We start from the raw sequence: 19,287 nt of genomic DNA, 5'->3' as shown, positions 1-19,287 counted from the left end.
GCTTTAAGATGGGTAACTTCACACTCAAATTATTTTTCCAGTTGAAGGCTGTTGGAACAAATTATTGTTAAAATAGTGCGGTCTACAAATAAAGTAGTGCTTTTTTGTAGACATGAAAATAATTGAACCCAAAAGAAGCTATAATTTAATATTAGACTTAGTTATGCTAAATGTAATTTCCTAATCTCATCTTTAGTTGTCAAGTACAGATGTCAATCTTGGTGATTCATACCAAGTTTTAGGTTCAGACTTAGACAGAAAGTAAACATTTAGTTGGGACACCTTTACATTGTGGCAACCAGAAACTAAATAAATATTATCCAATAAAAAGTTAACTAGCTTAAACTGGTTGTCAAGAAACTAGTTTCATAAACCCAAGCTTTAGTGATCCTACAAAACTACTTTAGTTTATCTAGTTAGAATTATGGGAAGAACTGCCACTACACTGGTTTTTGTAAGGGTTTCTACAGAACCCATGTACCATGCCTTTTTATTGGAGAATAGTTTATTATTTTTATTAAAATATTTTATTATTTTTATTTTTTACTTTTGCTCAGACAGGCTTCTTTTAAGGTCAGTTATACCATAAGTATGGGCTTTAGAATCATAAAATAGTTCATTTTAGTGGCAGTATAATACATTATTTACCTATCAGTCAGAAATGTAGAAATATACAAAGCATGTATGAAATTGTGCAATGAACGTCACTGCCATAATTTTTATTTATTTATTTCAAAATATTTGTGTTAACAGTTGTCCAAATAGGCTACTGAAACCGGCAACGTATTAAATTCCATACTTGCCAACATTTGGAAACTGTTCAGCGGGACCCTTGTCCCCGGTGTGGCGGTGGGTCTTACGCATGATGCACGTGACCAGCATGGCAGTAAACACAGGCAAAAATGAAGCGTTCTTACCTTTGTATACCGGTAAGTTAGTGATCAGCAGATGTGTCAGCCACACGAAGAGCACGGCGTGTGGTTTTCTCTAACTCAACTGTGCAGAATACATGAATTTTTTTCTGTGTGTAAATATCGGGACTTTCTTCCTATGCATCGGGACGCGGGACATTTTCTAGGAAATCGGGACTGTCCCGACCGTATAGGGACTGTTGGCATGTATGAAATTCTGAATACAATTCTGAATATGAATATAGTTCAGTTATGGCAAAAATTATATTTTAGAATATCATATACATATTTAGTATTATCCAGGGCGACTTACAATCGTAAGCAAAAACATTTCAAGCGTTACAATACAAGTAATACAATAAGAGCAAGAGTAATACAATAAGAGCAAGAATTCTTTAATTGTCGTTCATTATGTTTTGTATGAACGCACGTATAGACGGTGCAACGAAACCTGGAGTGTTAACAAGGCAATAAGGTCTGTCCAATTTTTTAATTGATGTTAACTGTTTATTATTTTTTTCTCTTGGAATGTGCGTGATATACGCAGGCACCCGCGCAATGGCACGACTCGTCACACGTGTGTCAGTGGTCCACTCAGTGTTAATTGCCAAATCACTCTAATTAATGTCACTAGAAAAGCTCCTGAACGGTAGTGTTTGGTAGGTAACTGTTGGTTTGAAAGATGATGGCGGCGTTGTGGAAATGTGTCGTGATTGCGCTTTGCTGTGTACCGTTTGCTGCACCACAGGAAGGTAATGTGGGCTACTGGCGGGGTTAGTGTGTTGTGTGCCTTCAGTTTCGTTAGTACTGACTGTACCGGTACATAATGTTGGTGTGTTAACAGACTCGTTTTATTGATATCCAGACATGGTATCTCCTTGTGCAACACTTAAAAGTGCGTACTTGGCTATGCAAAGATCATTCATAGTTACAAATGTTGTCCTTGTGTTACATGAAACCTAAAGTTAAAATATTTGTGTGTTTTACTTTATTTTTAAACCTGTTTCCCCTGTAGCTGTGAGTACAGCCTGCGGCGTGGACTCGGTGGCTGTGAGGGTGTTGTTGGATTACTCTCGATCGGCGTTGCCTCTGGACCCGAGTGGCCTCCTGCTGGGACCCTGTCCTCCATCCAGCAGCAGCGCCGGTAATAACATGGTGGTGTTCCAGTACGGGCTGCTGGACTGCCGCTTTATGCGCATGGTAAGTGGCTTCTAACGGCATGTATGAAGTGTTTGGGCTCAAATTACACTGTATTGCACAGAACATGCTTGTATATGCATTGTAATTTAATGAATTTTCCTGCAGTGATTATGCAATATTGGTTTTGGCTGTAATGGCTTTAAGTGTATATTTAATTGATGCTAGGATGTGCAGGACTAAATGATACAAATTTTGTATTGGCAGCTTTTGTAAGGGTAATGACTTGAGTATTTGCACTTTTTTTCCTTTAAACAAACTAAATGCATTGTCTTGGCTTTGGGCTGTTTGACAGGTGGTGTGTGTTGTAACACCGATCTTGTGGAGGTGTGTCTTGCCTTTTGAACTGCAGGTCAAGTGTTTAATCTCTGTTCAGTTTTTTTTAAATCCATGTCTTGCCCAGGTTACAGCCAATGTTACCAGTTACATGAATGTGCTGACCTACAAGCCCACCCAGAGAGGCTTCTACCAGACTCCATTCAATCAGGCTATTGTGTGCACCTATACCAAGTGAGTGCTGGACTTGGCTTAAACATGCTGTAACTCCTGTGAAGATGTGTTAAACCTTTGGGGTATTGAGTCATACATGTCTGCTTGACTTAATGGTATCTAATTTGTGGCTTTCCTTTTGAGAACTCTTTACAAAATCTTTTTTTTTTTTTTGTGCCTTTTTAATGGGGAGCAGTTATTTTAACCCATCTTATGGCACTGGAAGTAATCTGTGCAAAATAAAGTGATTTACTGCATTAGGAATTCTAGACCAGCTTCCTTGCTGTGAAGGCACCAAGAGTAAGTTTGCATTAAATATTGCCAATAAATTGTTTACAATTCAGTGTTCTGCTGAATGCAAATTGTTTTGGTGTGTTGCTGTTCTAACTAAAGCTTTCTACCGGTGTCTTCTCCAGACCTGCTGGCTGGACTCCTCCAGTGTATAACCCTGCACTTGGGGATGCCTATGGGTTTGGGAAGCTGGAGTTTACCATGGGGATTATGAATGGTGAGTTTGCTATCCTGCAATGTACACTTGGTCTATTGCTTTAGGAAGGTGTCCAGTGCAACACTAACCTGGCAGGGGAGCAGCCTTTGGTGTTCATTAGGTCACTTCAAGTCAAGTAGAAAATGTTTTAATTTCTCTGGTGCTGGTCAATGCTATTCTGTCCTGGCTAGTGAGATGAGTTGGGTGGGTTGCTGTTCTCATGCTCCTTTCCTTGATGTCTCAGATGACTTCTCAGCCCCACGCACCTCCAGTCTGTTCTTCCTGGGGTCCCCCATCAACATCGTGGCTGCAGTGAAGCAGCAATTCCACATGCCACTGATGGTCTACGTGGAAGAGTGTGTTGCTGCCAGCACTCCAGAGCTGAGCCCTTCAAGCCAGACCTACACACTGATCACCAACCACGGGTAGATATTCACTGCAAGCTGTATAGTAAAGGCACAATTTTAAATCTGAATGTTTAACACTTGGGAGCACAGTAGTCCTGTTTTAAATTAGGAAGGCGTTGAATGGTCAGCTTTGTGAACATGGCAAAAGCTCAGCTGAACTACTGTCCATGCTGGGAATGCGCAGATTGTAGTTTCAAATGGACTGGTTCTTTATCTAGTTTCTAATTGGTTCACAGACCCTAATCTATCTTTAGGGAAGATGAATAACATGATTGGTGTTAACGAGGGTCTGTGAAACCAGCGCCAGTTTAAGTTCAAACTTTCCACAAGTGTAGTCTTGTGCACACGACTAGGGTTGGAATGGTAATTTGTACAGGAAGTCTCATTGGAAGTCTTGCTCACTACTTCCAGTGGTTGTCTGATTGTCCCCAGTCCTGGTGAGTGCCTCCCCCTGCTCAGTGCTTGTGTTTCTCCTTGCAGATGCTTTGTAGACGGCCAGGCTGGTAATTCCAGGTTTCTGCCCAGAGTCCAGACCTGAGATCCGTCTGGTTGTCCAGGCCTTCAGGTTTACACAACTGAATACAGATGTGAGTATCTGATGGGTTAATGGTGGATTGTATTGGAGGGCACAGGGCAGCTAGTTAACAAGACAACACGTATCTGAAGCTGTGCTTGTGGTGTGTAATACTTTTGCAAGGACAATTCAGAGCTGGTAATAAGATGGTGGCAGTTCGAGCAATTTTAATGTCTTGGAGTTTTATTTTAAATCCGTTATCCTAGGTGTATATCCATTGCCGCTTGCTGGCCTGGGACCCTGCCCAGCTCAATGACCCCACCAAGAAAGCCTGTTCATTCAACCAGAGAACCAGGAGGTAAGGACTGGACCCTGCTGAGGCTGCTGTCTGTGCAAGGCTGTGAGGTCCAGTTAACCAACACTAGTCACCCAGGACTATTAATTTCTTAGACGCCGTTATCCAGGGCGACTTACAACTGTTACAAGATATCACATTATTTTTATATACAATTACCCATTTATACAGTTGGGGGTTTTTACTGGAGCAATCTAGGTAAAGTACCTTGCTCAAGGGTACAGCAGCAGTGTCCTCCACTGGGGATTGAACCCACGACCCTCTGGTCCAGAGCCCGAACCACTCTATTCTGTTGTGTGGAGAATTGACATGTGTTCTCACTGTTGGGTAATGGTGTGCATGTCCCTAGGGCAGGGTTTCCCCAGTTCTGGTCCTGAGATTCCCCATGTGTCTGGTTTTCATTTCAATGGAGTTCTGAATTACTTAATTGAACAATTCATTGGCTTAATTAGGCCTTTGTAATTTTGTTTAAGCAGTTGGAGATTTCAAGTTAACTATACAATTTTAAAAGTAATTTAATTAACTTTTTAGCAGATGAGAACAATAAGGGTCTAAGCACATTGTTTCAATTAAGGGTTTGACTTAAATTGAGACACTGCAGACACAGGGGTCCCTCAGGACCAGGATTGTGGGAGGAAACCCTGCCCTAGGGAACTACTTGTGCATCCTAAACAAACCTGGTTGTTGTGGGAATTTCTGTGCGTACAGTTCACTCCTGCATTTTTACCTTCATGTAGTGGGTGTAAAAATATGGCCAAATTGTACTGCTATCAAGTAGTGTATTGAAATGTCTTTGGGTTCAGTGTTCTGCTCGTGTTCCAGCTGGGAGCTCCTGGATAACCCTGGTCGGAGCTCTGCGTGCAGCTGCTGTACCGCCAAATGCAATTTCAGGAAGAGGAGGGACACGGGTACGAATTCTGCTATATCTCTGTAATGTAACTGCACAGGTAGCTCTGGGATGTTACTTGGTTTTATTTACAAGGGTGAGTGACTTTAAAATTATGGCATCTAGCAAAGGATGCTCGCATAGGGGTGCAGTGCTCCTCCCTCCCAACCAGAGCGTGTGCTTTGTCTTGGTGCTACTCTGCTCAATGACCTATAGGCAAATTGTTTTAACCAGCAACCCTACAGCCTGCCCCCTGCTGTAGTGACTGGTACTGCATAATGCATTGCTGTAAAGCAGCAGGGCCTGTTTGTAGCCAGGCTCCCTTTTCTCCCGAGCAGCTGAAGAGGGGCTGAGACACACTGCAGTGCTGGGACCCCTGAGGATCCTTCCTGAGGAACTGTCTGCTGGAAGCCAGGAATTCTACCAGAGGAGCCCTGCTCTGTCACTGGAGGGTGAGTTCAGCCTGCGGTCTCCAATCCAGTGTCCACTTGGCTTCCTTGTCAATGGCTTGTATGGCTGTGACTTTGTTTACAGTACAGGTTTCCCTGCAGCAGCGCTAAAGATTTTGGCATGTGGTGGTGGTGGTCTGTTTCTACCCAAACCTTAAAGTCCACAGCATAACTACAATTTTGCTGCATAAAGCTATTGCTAAACTTTAGTGTATTCTAGTATTGGAACATAGGGCCTTTGCCCACCCCTACTAACCATGTCCCGAGGTGTCCTTCTGCAGGCCTGAAAGTAACACACTCCTGTTTGATTCTGCCCCTGGGTACTGGAGACAATGGCTGTACTGGGAGCACTTCCTGTTCCTAACCCCTTTTCTCCTGCTCTCTTCTCCCCCAGAGCCCCAGCAGGTTCTGGCCTGGCTGCCTGTCCTGGCTGCTCCCCTGCTCCTGATGGCTGTCTTGGGAGCCCTGTCTCTGGGCTACTACATGTGCATGTGGCATCATCCCAGACTCTGCTCCAAGTCCAGCAGTGAGCGCCTTCATTCCTGTGCCCACTGAAATGCAGTTGGCATGGTTTCTAGCTTGCCAGCACAGAAATTGATTTGTATGTTGCAAAATAAAATGTCTTCATAGAGCCTCTGGTCTGTCTAATTTTGTACCATTGAGTAACTTAGAACTGGATGTGTAGACATTTTAAGGGAATCCATGCTATTACTGCTGAGAATAAATGCTCACCCATTTAAGTAATCTGATTGGTGTATGTAGCAACCCTTACAAATACAAGTAGTGGCATTTGTGTCCCAAATTGAGGATGTTTTGATGGTGAAAGCTTAGTTTGACTGTTCATTGAACAGTTTTAAGCTACTGCTTTTTATTGTGGTGGCTTTTTTTTAAGGTTTGCCAGAATCTTAAGGTCACCCAACTAAATTTTATTTTTGTCCCAAAAGACTTTGATTTGAAAACGTGGTAAGAATCAAGATTGGCAGAACTGCAGGTCAAATACTATGTTAGCATTGCTTCAAAGAAGCAATGGTAACACTTTGGACTGTGGAAATGCAAGTTTGGTTTGAGGATATTTGTAGATGGCACTCTTAACATCACTATCTTTAGTTTTATTGATCATTCCAGAGTGATTCCTACCAAGTGTGGGATGCTCCTTCATGGCTGAATCCCTTGAACTGGAAGTTGTGGGTGGAGTAGAATTGGGAGGACTGGATGCAGAAAGGAAAATAAAGCTGTGGTGTAGTGCGACATTCTTGTCCAACAAAAATCATCCCATAAAAGTAACAATGAACATTTTAAAGAAACACCTTGGTCAAGTAGACAAGTTTATTTTCTGGCAGAATTACACACTAGCATCAGTTGGTACTTCCCCCAGGTGCACCTTTAGGCCAGTGGCTCCAATCCAGTCCCGTACCTCCTTCAGGTTGGCACTGGCCTCCTCATAGCGCGCTGCGTGGATGAGCAAGTAATCTAAGCAGACAATACAGGCTGAGCAGGGATGCCACTGAGGACGCTATCCATGAGGCACTCAAAAGTGGCAGGTGCGTTGCACAGCCTGAATGGTATCACTGTAAACTGCCAGAGGCCGCCCATGGGCTGTCAGATGTCTCGATCCCTCTTGGCCAGCGGAAGCTGCCGAGCACGCTCCCATGGTTGTGGTGCTGGACCAACGCAGTCTGCGTGCAGCCCTTGGCCTTCAGGGCAAAACAGGCCTCCTACTCCCCTAGGAGCCATCCCAGTATGCAGTGGTACCGGGTTGCAGTGGTAGTGGTTTGACCCCCCCCCCCCCCCCCTTTGTACCCACAGCTGTTGCTGTCCCAGGTCTAGTGTAGCTCACGTGGCCATTAGGACATCAGCCCCCAAAATGCACTTCTCCTTGATGTCCGAGAGCCAAACTGGGTGCTGGTGCTTGATGCCCCCCAGGCTAACTTTGATCTCCTGGAGGCCCAGCCTGGGCTACCGCGGCCTGTCTGTGAACAGCATAAGGATCTGTTCTAGGCGGCGGGCTGCCTGTACAGCCTTCCCTGATGTCTTCAGCTCCACTAATAGGACGTGCCGCTGTAGTTCTCCCGGCATTATCCCTCCCTATTTTGTCCCTCACTTCGTTGGACAGTTCTGGGTATGCTTTGTGTATTAATATGGTTACTATAATAAATACTATAACACAGCGGTGTGTAAATGCACCAGAAGTAATTGAGGTAACAACGTAAGCCACCAAAACGTTGTATTATTATTACATTTCTTAGCAGACGCCCTTAATAAGGCGACTTACAATTTTTATAAGATATCGCATTACTCTTGCATACAATTACCCATTTATACAGCTTGGTTTTTACTGGAGCAATCTAGGTAAAGTACCTTGCTCAAGGGTACAGCACCAGTGTCCCCCACTTGGGATTGAACCCACGATCCTCCGGTTAAGAGTCCAAGGCCCTAACCACTACTCCACACTGCTACCCACATACGCCTTCAGTCTCTCCTGTCAGACATGCTAACTAACATAAAAAAAAAATCTCCAAATTAGGGCGGCTCCTTCAAGCTGTACCGTTATGTTATTCTTGTGTGCTCCCCGCTGTGTGTTATCTGGTATGAGCATGCGCGCTGCTGTTAAGTTTGATAGCCCTTTGAATGAAGAAGCGCGAAACTATTAAGTAGCATACTGTAATGTTAGTCACAATGGCAGACAAATGAAGAAGTAGACAATAGGAGGGGATGGGGTGTCCGGTATTTTTGTATCTCAAAGGTGGCAACCCTAGTTGTATTGGCAGCAGTATAAGGGTAATTACGTGTGTTTGCACTCTTTTCTTTAAACAAACTAAAAATGCATTGTTTTGGCGTTAGGCTGACATGCGGTGTATGCTGTAACCCCAGTCTTGTAAAGGCTGACTGGAGGTGTGTCTTACCCTTGACCTGCAGATCAAGTGTTTTAAATCTGTTTAACAGTGACTTTTATCCATGTCTTGCCCAGGTTACTGCCAATGTTACCAGTTACATGAATGTGCTGACCTACAAGCCCACCCAGAGAGACTTCTACCAGACTCCATTCAATCAGGCTGTTGTGTGCACCTATACCAAGTGAGTGCTGGACTTGGCGTAAACATGCTGTAACTCCTGTGAAGATGTGTTAAGCCTCTGGGCTGTTCATGTATTCAATTATTGAGTATTGCATAATGTCTGACACTTGACTTAACAGTATCTAATTTGTGGATTTTTTTTTTTTTTTTTAGAACTACATTTACAAAATCTATGAACTTTGCTAATTTTTATATAATTGTGGTGTTATTGCCTTTAATGGGGAGCAGTTATTAAAGACCCATTTTATGGCACTGAAAGTAATCTCTGCAAAATCAAATGATTTCCTGCATTAGGAATTCTGGACCAGCTTCCTTGTTGTGAAGGCAAGAATACATTTGCATTAAGTATTGCCAATAAATGGTTTACAAAATTCAGTGTCTTCTGCTGAATGCAAACGGTCTTTGTGTTGCTGCTCCAACTAAAGCTTTCTACCGGTGTCTTCTCCAGACCTGCTGGCTGGACTCCTCCAGTGTATAACCCTGCACTTGGGGATGCCTCTGGGTTTGGGAAGCTGGAGTTTACCATGGGGATTATGAATGGTGAGTTTGCTATCCTGCAATGTACATTTGGTCTATTGGTTTAGGAAGGTGTCTAGTGCGTCACGAACTTGGCAGGGAGCAGCCTGTGGTGCTCATTGGGTTACTTCCTCTAGTCAAGTAGAAAATGTTTTAATTCCTCTGGTGCTGGTCAATGCTGCTCTGTCCTGGCTAGTGAGATGTTGGGTGGGTTGCTGTTCTCATGCTCCTCTCCTTTGTGTCTCAGATGACTTCTCAGCCCCACGCACCTCCAGTCTGTTCTTCCTGGGCTCCCCCATCAACATCGCGGCTGCAGTGAAGCAGCAATTCCACATGCCGCTGATGGTCTACATGGAAGAGTGTGTCGCTGCCAGCACTCCAGAGCTGAGCCCTTCAAGCCAGACCTACCCGCTCATCACCAACCACGGGTAGATATTCACTGCAAGCTGTATAGTAAAGGCACTATTTAAATCTGAATGTTTAGCACTTGGTAGTCCTGTTTGGGTTTAGGAAGGGGTGTTGAATGGTCAGCTTGGTGAGCATGGCGTAAGCTCAGTTGAATGAATAACTGCCATTGCTGGGAATGCACAGATTGCAGCTTGGGTAGAGTTATTTTTAAACCCAGTTTATGGTACTAGGTTTTGTCTTGTGGCTGTTTGGATTGACTCCGGTCCTGGTGAGTGCCTCCCCCTGCTCAGTGCTCGTGTTTCTCCTTGCAGATGCTTTGTAGATGGACAGGCTGGTAACTCCAGGTTTCTGCCCCGAGTCCAGACCTCCGAGATCCGTCTGGTTGTCCAGGCCTTCATGTTTATACAACTGAATGCAGATGTGAGTATCTGATGCTGTTTTTGTAACTTCAGTTTAGAGGTTCTAGAGCAAATGCTGCTTTTATTAATGTTCCTTTTTGTTTAAATTACTTCCTAGGTGTATATCCATTGCCGCTTGCTGGCTTGGGACCCTGCCCAGCTCAATGACCCCACCAAGAAAGCCTGTTCATTCAACCAGAGAACCAGGAGGTAAGGACTGGACCCTGCTGAGGCTGCTGTCTGTACAAGGGGAGTGCAGGGGCTGTGAGGTTCAGTTAACCAACACCACAGGGAACCAGGATGAGTTTCTTACTCTGCACAATCAGTTCTGTGCCTCCTTACAGTTGTATGGAGAACGTCATTGAAATGCCAATAACTGGGTGGGAGGGGGGAAAACCAACTTCATTATACTGCTCTGTGTAGAAGTGTGTTGCTGTGTCTTTGGGTTCAGTGTCCTGCTCTTGTGTTGCAGCTGGGAGCTCCTGGATAACCCTGGTCGGAGCTCTGTGTGCCGCTGCTGTACCTCCAACTGCAATCTGAGGAAGAGGAGGGACACAGGTACGAATTCTACTTTCTATATAGTTTACACAGGTGGTGTGTGGGGTTTTATATTTTTTTTGGTACGGTTTTAAATTTTAACTTCTATGGTGAGTGACTTTTAAAATGGATGGCAGCCAACAAAGCATGCTCAAATAGGTCTACCAGAGCCTGTATTGCTAAAGAACCATTCCCCCTCCCAACCAGAGGCTGCTTGCTGTCTTGTTGGTACTCTGCTCAATGGCCTGTTGCCATCAGTTTTGCTTCTCTTGGGTAGTTTTCATCCAGCACCCTTTTGGCCTGCCCCCTGGTGTAGTGACTGGTCCTGCATGCTGTAAAGCAACAGGTCCTGTTTTCTAACCAGGCTCCCTTTCTCTTGAGCAGCTGAAGAGGGACTGAGGCACACTGCAGTGCTGGGACCCCTGAGGATCCTTCCTGAAGAGCTGTCTGCTGGAAGCCAGGAATTCTACCAGAGGAGCCCTGCTCTGTCACTGGAGGGTGAGCTCAGCCTGCAGTCTCCAATTGTGTGCACTTGGTTTGCATGGCATTAACTTTCATCTTTACACAACAGGTTCCCTTGCAGTCATGTTGCCTTAACCTGCATTGTACAATATCTGCCAAAACCCATTCCAGTCCACGGCATATAACCGTAACTTCACCCTAGGAGACTGACTAAACTTAATGTTTTCTAATAGTGGAACAAGGCACTCTTACCCTCCCATGCCCCATGTGTGCTTCCCTGCAGGTCCTAAAGTAACAGACCCTCATGAAACTGCTCCTGGGCACTGTAGAGTGTAGCTGCACTGGGATCCCTTCCTGTTCCTAACCCCTTCCTCCCCCAGAGCCCCAGCAGGCTCTGGCCTGGCTGCCTGTTCTAGCTACTCCCCTGCTCCTGATGGCTGTCCTGGGAGCCCTGTCTCTGGGCTACTACATGTGCATGTGGCGTCATCCCAGACTCTGCTCCAAGTCCGGCAGTGACCTCCTCGTTCCTGTCCCCGTTGATGAAATGCACACAGCAGTTTGCACGGTTTCCAGCAGCTCGCCAGCAAGGCAATTCTGATTTCTTGTATGTTGCAAAATAAAATGGCTACATAAAGACCCTCTCCTGTCCTGTGATTTCTGCCACCGAGTAACGTTTTTGTTTTCATGCATCCAACATCTTTCTGCCGGATAATTGCTCCCCTTGCGTAACAGGATTGGTACAGGGCTTCTGTCATTTTAGTTTAGTAAATTTACATTTAGCATTAAGTGAAAGTTACTTCTACAAAACCAGTAAAGCTGGGCTAAGTTTGATTGGGCATTAATCTGTACTGGGCAGATAGCCACCAGGGGCACTGGAGAAATAGTGGCTTTTTTTTTTTTTTTGTGGGGGGCACTATCTAATGGTGTCTGATATTTAACCTGGGTACTTGTGTACCTCTTAACATTAGCTGGGAGAGCTTTCAATTTGGTTTTGTAGTTCTGTGTGGGGAGAAATGTTGCTGGACCTGTTAACTGCTGCATGGTGCAATTTCCAACTCCATTTCTTGCTAGTTTGAAAGACCATTATAAATTCCTTCCATTTCAACCCCTTGTATGCAATGTATCCTTCTGGTCATCTCTATACCTCTTGCTCACTAATCTTGTAACTGAATGGATGCATGTGTGTTTTTTTAAAAATTTATTTTAAATAGGCTTCTGGGCTGCACTGTCAATTAGCTGCAGGGGATTTAACTAGGACTGTAAAATTGACAAGCAAATTTAAACTATCCAATATTGCTGTAAATTGTTCATAAATAGAGTCTCTTTGGGGACCAAAACAAACGTCAAAGTGGAAGAAAAGAAATTGGTGAAACACATGTTCTAGGACCAAGCGTTCAGTGTGAAAACCTCAATCATTGTTCAAAGCACAAACTCCTGTTGGGTGAGTTGCAAGACTACAGACATGTTGCCAAGCAAAGGTGGTGGAGAACATATCTTTGAGTCTGTTGGTGCAATTCAATTGAACCTGGAGCTGTGCTGTTGAGCCTAACAAACACTCCTCAGTGATCAAGCTCCACGTTCCCTGTTTATTGCATTAACTCCCCCAGGTTTTTGTTTGTTTGTTTTCCACCTACGTGGGAAGTCAATAGAATTTGAGAAATCCTGGATTTACAGACGTGCTCAAATTTGTTGGTACCCCTCCACAAAAAACAAAGAATGCACAATTTTCTCTGAAATAACTTGAAACTGACAAAAGTAATTGGCATCCACCATTGTTTATTCCATATTTAATAGAAATCAAACTTTGCTTTTGATTTTTTATTCAACATAATATTGTAAATAATAAATCAAATGAAAATGGCATGGACAAAAATGATGGGACCGCTAACCTAATATTTTGTTGCACAACCTTTAGAGGCAATCACTGCAATCAAACGTTTTCTGTAGCTCTCAATGAGACTTCTGCACCTGTTAACAGGTAGTTTGGCCCACTCTTCCTGAGCAAACTGCTCCAGCTGTCTCAGGTTTGATGGGTGCCTTCTCCAGACTGCAAGTTTCAGCTCTTTCCATAGATGTTTGATAGGATTCAGATCAGGACTCATAGAAGGCCACTTCAGAATAGTCCAATGTTTTGTTCTTATCCATTCTTGGGTGCTTTTAGCTGTGTGTTTTGGGCCATTATCCTGTTGGAGGACCCATGACCTGCGACTGAGATAGAGCTTTCTGACACTGGGCAGTACGTTTCGCTCCAGAATGCCTTGATAGTCTTGAGATTTAATTGTGCCCTGCACAGATTCAAGGCACCCTGTGCCAGGCGCAGCAAAGCAGCCCCAAAACATAATCGAGCCTCCTCCATGTTTCACTGTAGGTATGGTGTTCTTTTCTTTGAAAGCTTCATTTTTTCGTCTGTGAACATAGAGCTGATGTGACTTGCCAAAAAGCTCTAGTTTTGACTCATCTGTAGCCTTATAATATATTAATATTAGTTAATAGATGTCTGATTTTTTTGAATTTATTATTTCTCATATAGGTCACGTCGACAAGATAATGTAGGGTGTTCCCCACGCATTATCTTCTTTTTTTATATAATATGCACGTTATTAGACAAGACCGATAGTTACACAAAATATATACCACTGGTGTACATATTACACTCGGTGAGGATTCGGTCAATCGCCGAGAGGAAAAAAAAATCGGGATTTGAGCATTTACAAATTAGCAAAGAACGAAATGAAATGTTAATTTGGTCTTTGAGTAAATTATGTTGCTCAAATTGCGAATATTGAATGAACAGGAAATCCGTAAATTTCATTTATGAGAGACACGTCATAGATTTATTATTTAAGTATTTATTATTTATGCAGGAAGTTAGCACAACCAATTTAGCAGGATAGTGACCTCAAACACTCAACTTCAAGCGAATTTGAAATAGCGTTTGTAATGTTCTCGCATTGTTATTTAGAAATTACCGTTTTTGAGGAAACAACTAAAAAAAGCAACATTATTCATATTATAAGACTATTGTATACAAAGTATTTAAACTGCAAAATCAAATGTCTAAACATGTTCGTCTAATCACTGTTTTATAAGAGAAAGAAAGAAAGAAAAAATATGCTAATTGAACGTTTAATGTTCTCAGAAATTATAGAAAGCGGTGAACTACCACTTTTTAGAAAACGGGGTATGCAGACCCCATCAGCACCAGACAGTGGCTTGTGGAATAAAGACGGAGACTGCTTGACAACAAGAAACCCTTCTTAAATGTTTTTATTTTAGATGATGACAACTTTGGTAAATGAACATTTTCAAAATAAACCATATTGAGAGCACTGAGCTTCTGAGCCTCGTTTTATAACACCGTTTTAATTGTTTAGATAACAACAGTCAGGTCAAATTAGGAGGCTGTGTGGTCCAGTGGTTAAAGAACTAGGCTTGTAACCAGGAAGTCCCCGGTTCAAATCCCACTTCAGCCACTGACGCATTGTGTGACCCTGAGCAAGTCATTAATCTTCTTGTGCTCCGTCTTTCGGGTGAGACGTAGTTGTAAGTGACTGCAGCTGATGCATAGTTCACACACCCGAGTCTCTGTAAGTCGCCTTGGATAAAGGCGTCTGCTAAATAAACAAATAATAATAATAAATTAAAGTAGTTCAATCAAATTAGATACATATAAGAAACCATAATGAGAGCTCATTAAAAAAATCCCAGTTTAGATATAGAAACATAGGCCTACACATCACTGTATTGGTATTTGTTTTTGCAAGACGTGATGCTGTGGCATTTAGAAGTGCGTTGCACGCCCTCGCGCACAGAAGCACTTCTTTGTTTGACAGAAGTTGTTGCACTTGAAAGAAATGGAGCCTTGAATCCTCAAAATCCGTTCATGAACTGTGCATTTTCTCAAAGCACATTCACCAATTTGATTATATCTCTTTACTCAAAGACCGAAGAAGCGGTCTCTTCTTTTATGTTTCTATCTTTGCTTGTTTGATATTTTCCATTTTGCACTTTGACCAAAATAATTTGCTCAAAGACCGAAATAACCTTGCATTTCGTTCTTTGATAATAAATGCTCAAATCACTAAATGTTATTTGTGTCAGCGACTGACCGAATCGTGACTCTGACTGTAAGATGTTCATACAGAAGCAGCTTGAGAAAGTAAGAAATGAACGTTTTCTTTACATTAAATATATTGCTTAATTGTAGGCTGGTCTAGGTTTTTTTGTTTGTTTGTTTGTTTGTTTTAACATCAGTCCCTTGTCGCTGTGGATTGAATGTAGAAACATATTGTAGCCTTGCGATCTCGGTTAATGCAGGCAGGCGCACACATGTAAATAATTGCGCTGTATAAATAAGTTCAATGTGAACTCCAGCAACGAAACCTGGAGTGTTAACAAGGCAATAAGGTCTGCCCAATTTTTTAACTAATGTTAACTGTTGAGTGTTTTTTTCTGGAGTGTGCGTGGTATAGGCAGGCACCCACGCAATGGCACAACTCCTCACACCTGTGTCAGTGGTCCACTCAGTGTAAATTGCCAAATCACTCTAATTAATGTCACTAGAAAAGCACCTGGACGGTATTGTTTGGTAGGTAACTGTTGGTTTGAAAGATGATGGCAGTGTTGTTGTGGAAATATGTCGTGTTTGCGCTGTGCTGTGTACCGTTTGCTGCACCACAGGAAGGTAATGTGGGCTACTGGCGGGGTTAGTGTGTTTTGTGCCTTATGTTTTGGTAGCACTGACTGTACCGGTACATAATGTTGGTGTGTTAACCTACTCGTTTTACTGCTATCCAGACATTATGTCCTTTTGTGGAACACTTAGTAGTGCGTATTTGGTTATTTTAAAGAGTATTCAGGTACAAAATTAAACCTTTTATTACATGAACCCTTTAACAAAATAGTTGTATGTTCCGCTTTATTCCAAACCCGTTTCTCCTGTAGCTGTGAGTACAGCCTGCGGCGTGGACTCGGTGGCTGTGAGGGTGTTGTTGGATTACTCTCGATCGGCGTTGCCTCTGGACCCGAGTGGCCTCCTGCTGGGACCCTGTCCTCCATCCAGCAGCAGCGCCGGTAATAACCCGGGTTCGCGCCGCCCTCCGCCTGTGTGTGGATTGCCTCGCCCTGTGTGGTGCGTTAATCGAGATCGGTACAATTCAGAATTCAGCTATATTCATATTCAGAATGGTATTTAATACATTGTCGGTTTCAGTATTTCTACAATTGTTAACACAAATATTTTGAAATAAGCAAATAAAATGGCAGAGACGTTCATTGCCCGTTCTCAGACATTCTTTGTGTATTTCTGAAGGTATGTCTTTTGATAAGGAAATAATGCATGCAGTATACTGCCATTTAAATGCACTGTTTTATGATTCTAAGGTCGATATTTACGGTATCACTGAACTTACAAGTAGCCTGTCCGAGCAAAAGTAAAAACAATAAAATGAAAACATGTTTAAAATATCCAATGCCTTTTCTACATTGAGTGATTTTGATTTAATCGGTAATTCTCGTAATTTTCTAAAAAAAAAAAAAAAAAAAAACTTGATTACACCCCCGTTCATTTTTTACGTTCTCATAGCTGCGTCTATATGTATACAGTATGCACCAATGGTATTGTGTGCAATTGCCTTTCCTGTCTACTAATAACGTGCAAACTATAAAAAATACATACAGCTCTGGAAAAAATTAAGAGACCACTGCAAAATTATCAGTTTCTCTGGTTTTACTATTTATAGGTATGTGTTTGGGTAAAATGAACATTTTTGTTTTATTCTATAAACTACTGACAACATTTCTCCCAAATTCCAAATAAAAAAAGGAAGGAAAAAGTACAAACTATTCCTGGAAAGTCTAGACGGCAGCAGGAGATTGAACGCTTGGTTAGAGAAAGGAGACAGCTGAGGAACCAATGGAGAAGAGCAGAACAAAGTCAGAAGGAGGGACTCAATCTCTTACAAAGGGTCATAAAAGATAAGCAGAGCTGAGCGCCTACGGAAACGCTACAAAAAGAAGGAGCGTGCGAGAGCTAACTTTTATAAAGACCCATTCAAATTTGTAAAGAAGTTATTCACCAGTGAGAAGAATGGCACACTAAAAGCATCTAAGGTCGAGCTGGAGAGATATTTGGAGGAAACACATACAGATTCAAAAAGGCAGGAGCCTATGTCAATTCCATCAGACATCCCACCTATCAATCCACCAGAATACCAAATGGAGGACTGTGCACCTAAGTGGAAAGAAATAGAGCAAGCTGTGAAAAAAGCAAGGGCTTCATCATCATCTCCAGGGCCTAATGGAGTTCCGTACAGAGTGTTCAAGAGTGCTTCAGGAGTTCTACGAATTCTGTGGAAATTGATGAAAGTGGCATGGGAAAAACAGGTTGTACCAAGAGCATGGCGCCGAGCAGGTGGAGTCTTTATACCTAAAGAAAAAGATTCTACAAGCATCAGTCAGTTTCGTCCCATTTCCCTATTAAACGTAGAAGGCAAGATTTTCTTCAGCATTATTGCTCAGAGATTGTCATCTTCAGAATTCAGCACTACATGGCAATGCCTAGAGGTTGGAATAATGGCAGGATGCACCATTTCTCCACTGGCTTTTACCATGGCAATGGAAGTAATCATTAGGGCATCAAAATGGGTAGTAGGAGGAGAGCGCTTGGCTTCTGGAATGTGACTACCACCAATTCGAGCATACATGGATGACATGACAACCATGACTACAACAGTAGCCTGCACTAATCGATTATTGGGCAAGTTAACCAATAACATTGAATGGGCACGAATGCAATTCAAGCCCACTAAATCAAGGAGCATCTCTATAATTAAAGGCAAAGTAGTAGATAAAACATTCTTCATTAATGGTGAGGCAATACCAACAGTGTCTGAGAAGCCAGTGAAGAGTCTTGGGAGATGGTACGACGGGGATCTAAAGGACACAGTTCGTGTGGGAGAAGTTAGACAACAAGCAGTGGAAGGGTTGAAGAGCATAGACAGCTGCGCTCTACCAGGTAAACTAAAACTCTGGTGCTTTCAGTTTGGTCTACTGCCGAGGTTGCTGTGGCCACTGACTGTGTACGAGGTTTCTTTGACAACAGTAGAGAAGCTGGAAGCTTTAATCAGTTCATACATCAGGAAATGGTTGGGAGTTCCACGCTGCCTCAGCAGAGTGGGACTTTATGGTAAAGGAATACTGCAGCTACCAGTCTCTGCTCTAACCGAGGAGTTTAAGTGCGCCAAGGTCAGACTGGAAATGACATTAGTAGAGTCACGCGATAAATGCGTAAGGGAGGCAGCACCTGTGTTGAAAACTGGAAGAAAGTGGGCGGCAAAGAAAGCTGTGGAAGATGCAAAGGCTGCCCTTCGAATTGGTGATATCATGGGGCAAGTTCAGCATGGAAGAGGGGGTCTTGGTTTCAGTTCAGCTCCTCCTACATGGCACAAGGCAGCCCCAGCTCAAAGGAGGAAGCTGGTAGTCAACGAGGTGCAAAAGCAGGAGGAGAGGATGAGGTGTATAAATGCCATTTCCCAGGCCAAGCAGGGAGAATGGATGAGATGGGAGAGTGTGGAACAACGCAAGATTGGCTGGCAAGACCTATGGTCAATGGAACAGAGCAGGATCAGTTTCCTCATCAGGTCAACACAGAACCTAAACCTCTGGGTAGGAGAGGATCCCTCATGTCCTTTGTGTTCATTACCTGCAACATTAAGGCACATTTTGACAGGATGTAAGGTGGCTCTTAGCCAAGGACGGTTTACTTGGCGCCATGACCAGGTGCTGCGATGTTTGGCCTTAGCATTGGAAGACAAGCGTAACATGACCATTAAGTTGTCACCTGTTCCATCAAAACATTACACACAAAAGACAACATTCCTCCACCCAGGAGAGCAACCACCAAGAAAAGGTGTTAAAACCAATCCTCGCCCAGGACAACTGGAAGCTGCTAGAGACTGGAAAATGCTGGCAGATGTTGGTCAACGGCTTATTTTTCCACCTGAGATTGCCACCACTAGCCTTCGACCAGATATTGTCTTGTGGTCTGGATCAGCACGCCTTGTTCACCTGGTAGAGTTAACAGTGCCATGGGAGGATGCTGTAGATGAGGCGTATGAGAGGAAGAGACTGCGGTATGCTCAACTAGCCACTGAAGCGGAACAGCGAGGATGGAGAGTTCGGGTTTACCCAGTGGAAG

General features: G+C 43.2%; 1 pseudogene; it reads left to right on the top strand.

Moving 5' to 3' along the window:
* The first annotated feature begins 1,556 nt into the window (after positions 1–1,556).
* On the top strand, positions 1,557–6,326 carry LOC117427611 (zona pellucida sperm-binding protein 3-like; annotated as a pseudogene).
* The last annotated feature ends 12,961 nt before the right edge of the window (positions 6,327–19,287 follow it).

The sequence above is a fragment of the Acipenser ruthenus genome, chromosome 21, assembly GCF_902713425.1.
Source record: "Acipenser ruthenus chromosome 21, fAciRut3.2 maternal haplotype, whole genome shotgun sequence".
NCBI classification, from domain to species: domain Eukaryota; kingdom Metazoa; phylum Chordata; class Actinopteri; order Acipenseriformes; family Acipenseridae; genus Acipenser; species Acipenser ruthenus.
This window is presented reverse-complemented; position numbering and strand designations above follow the sequence as displayed.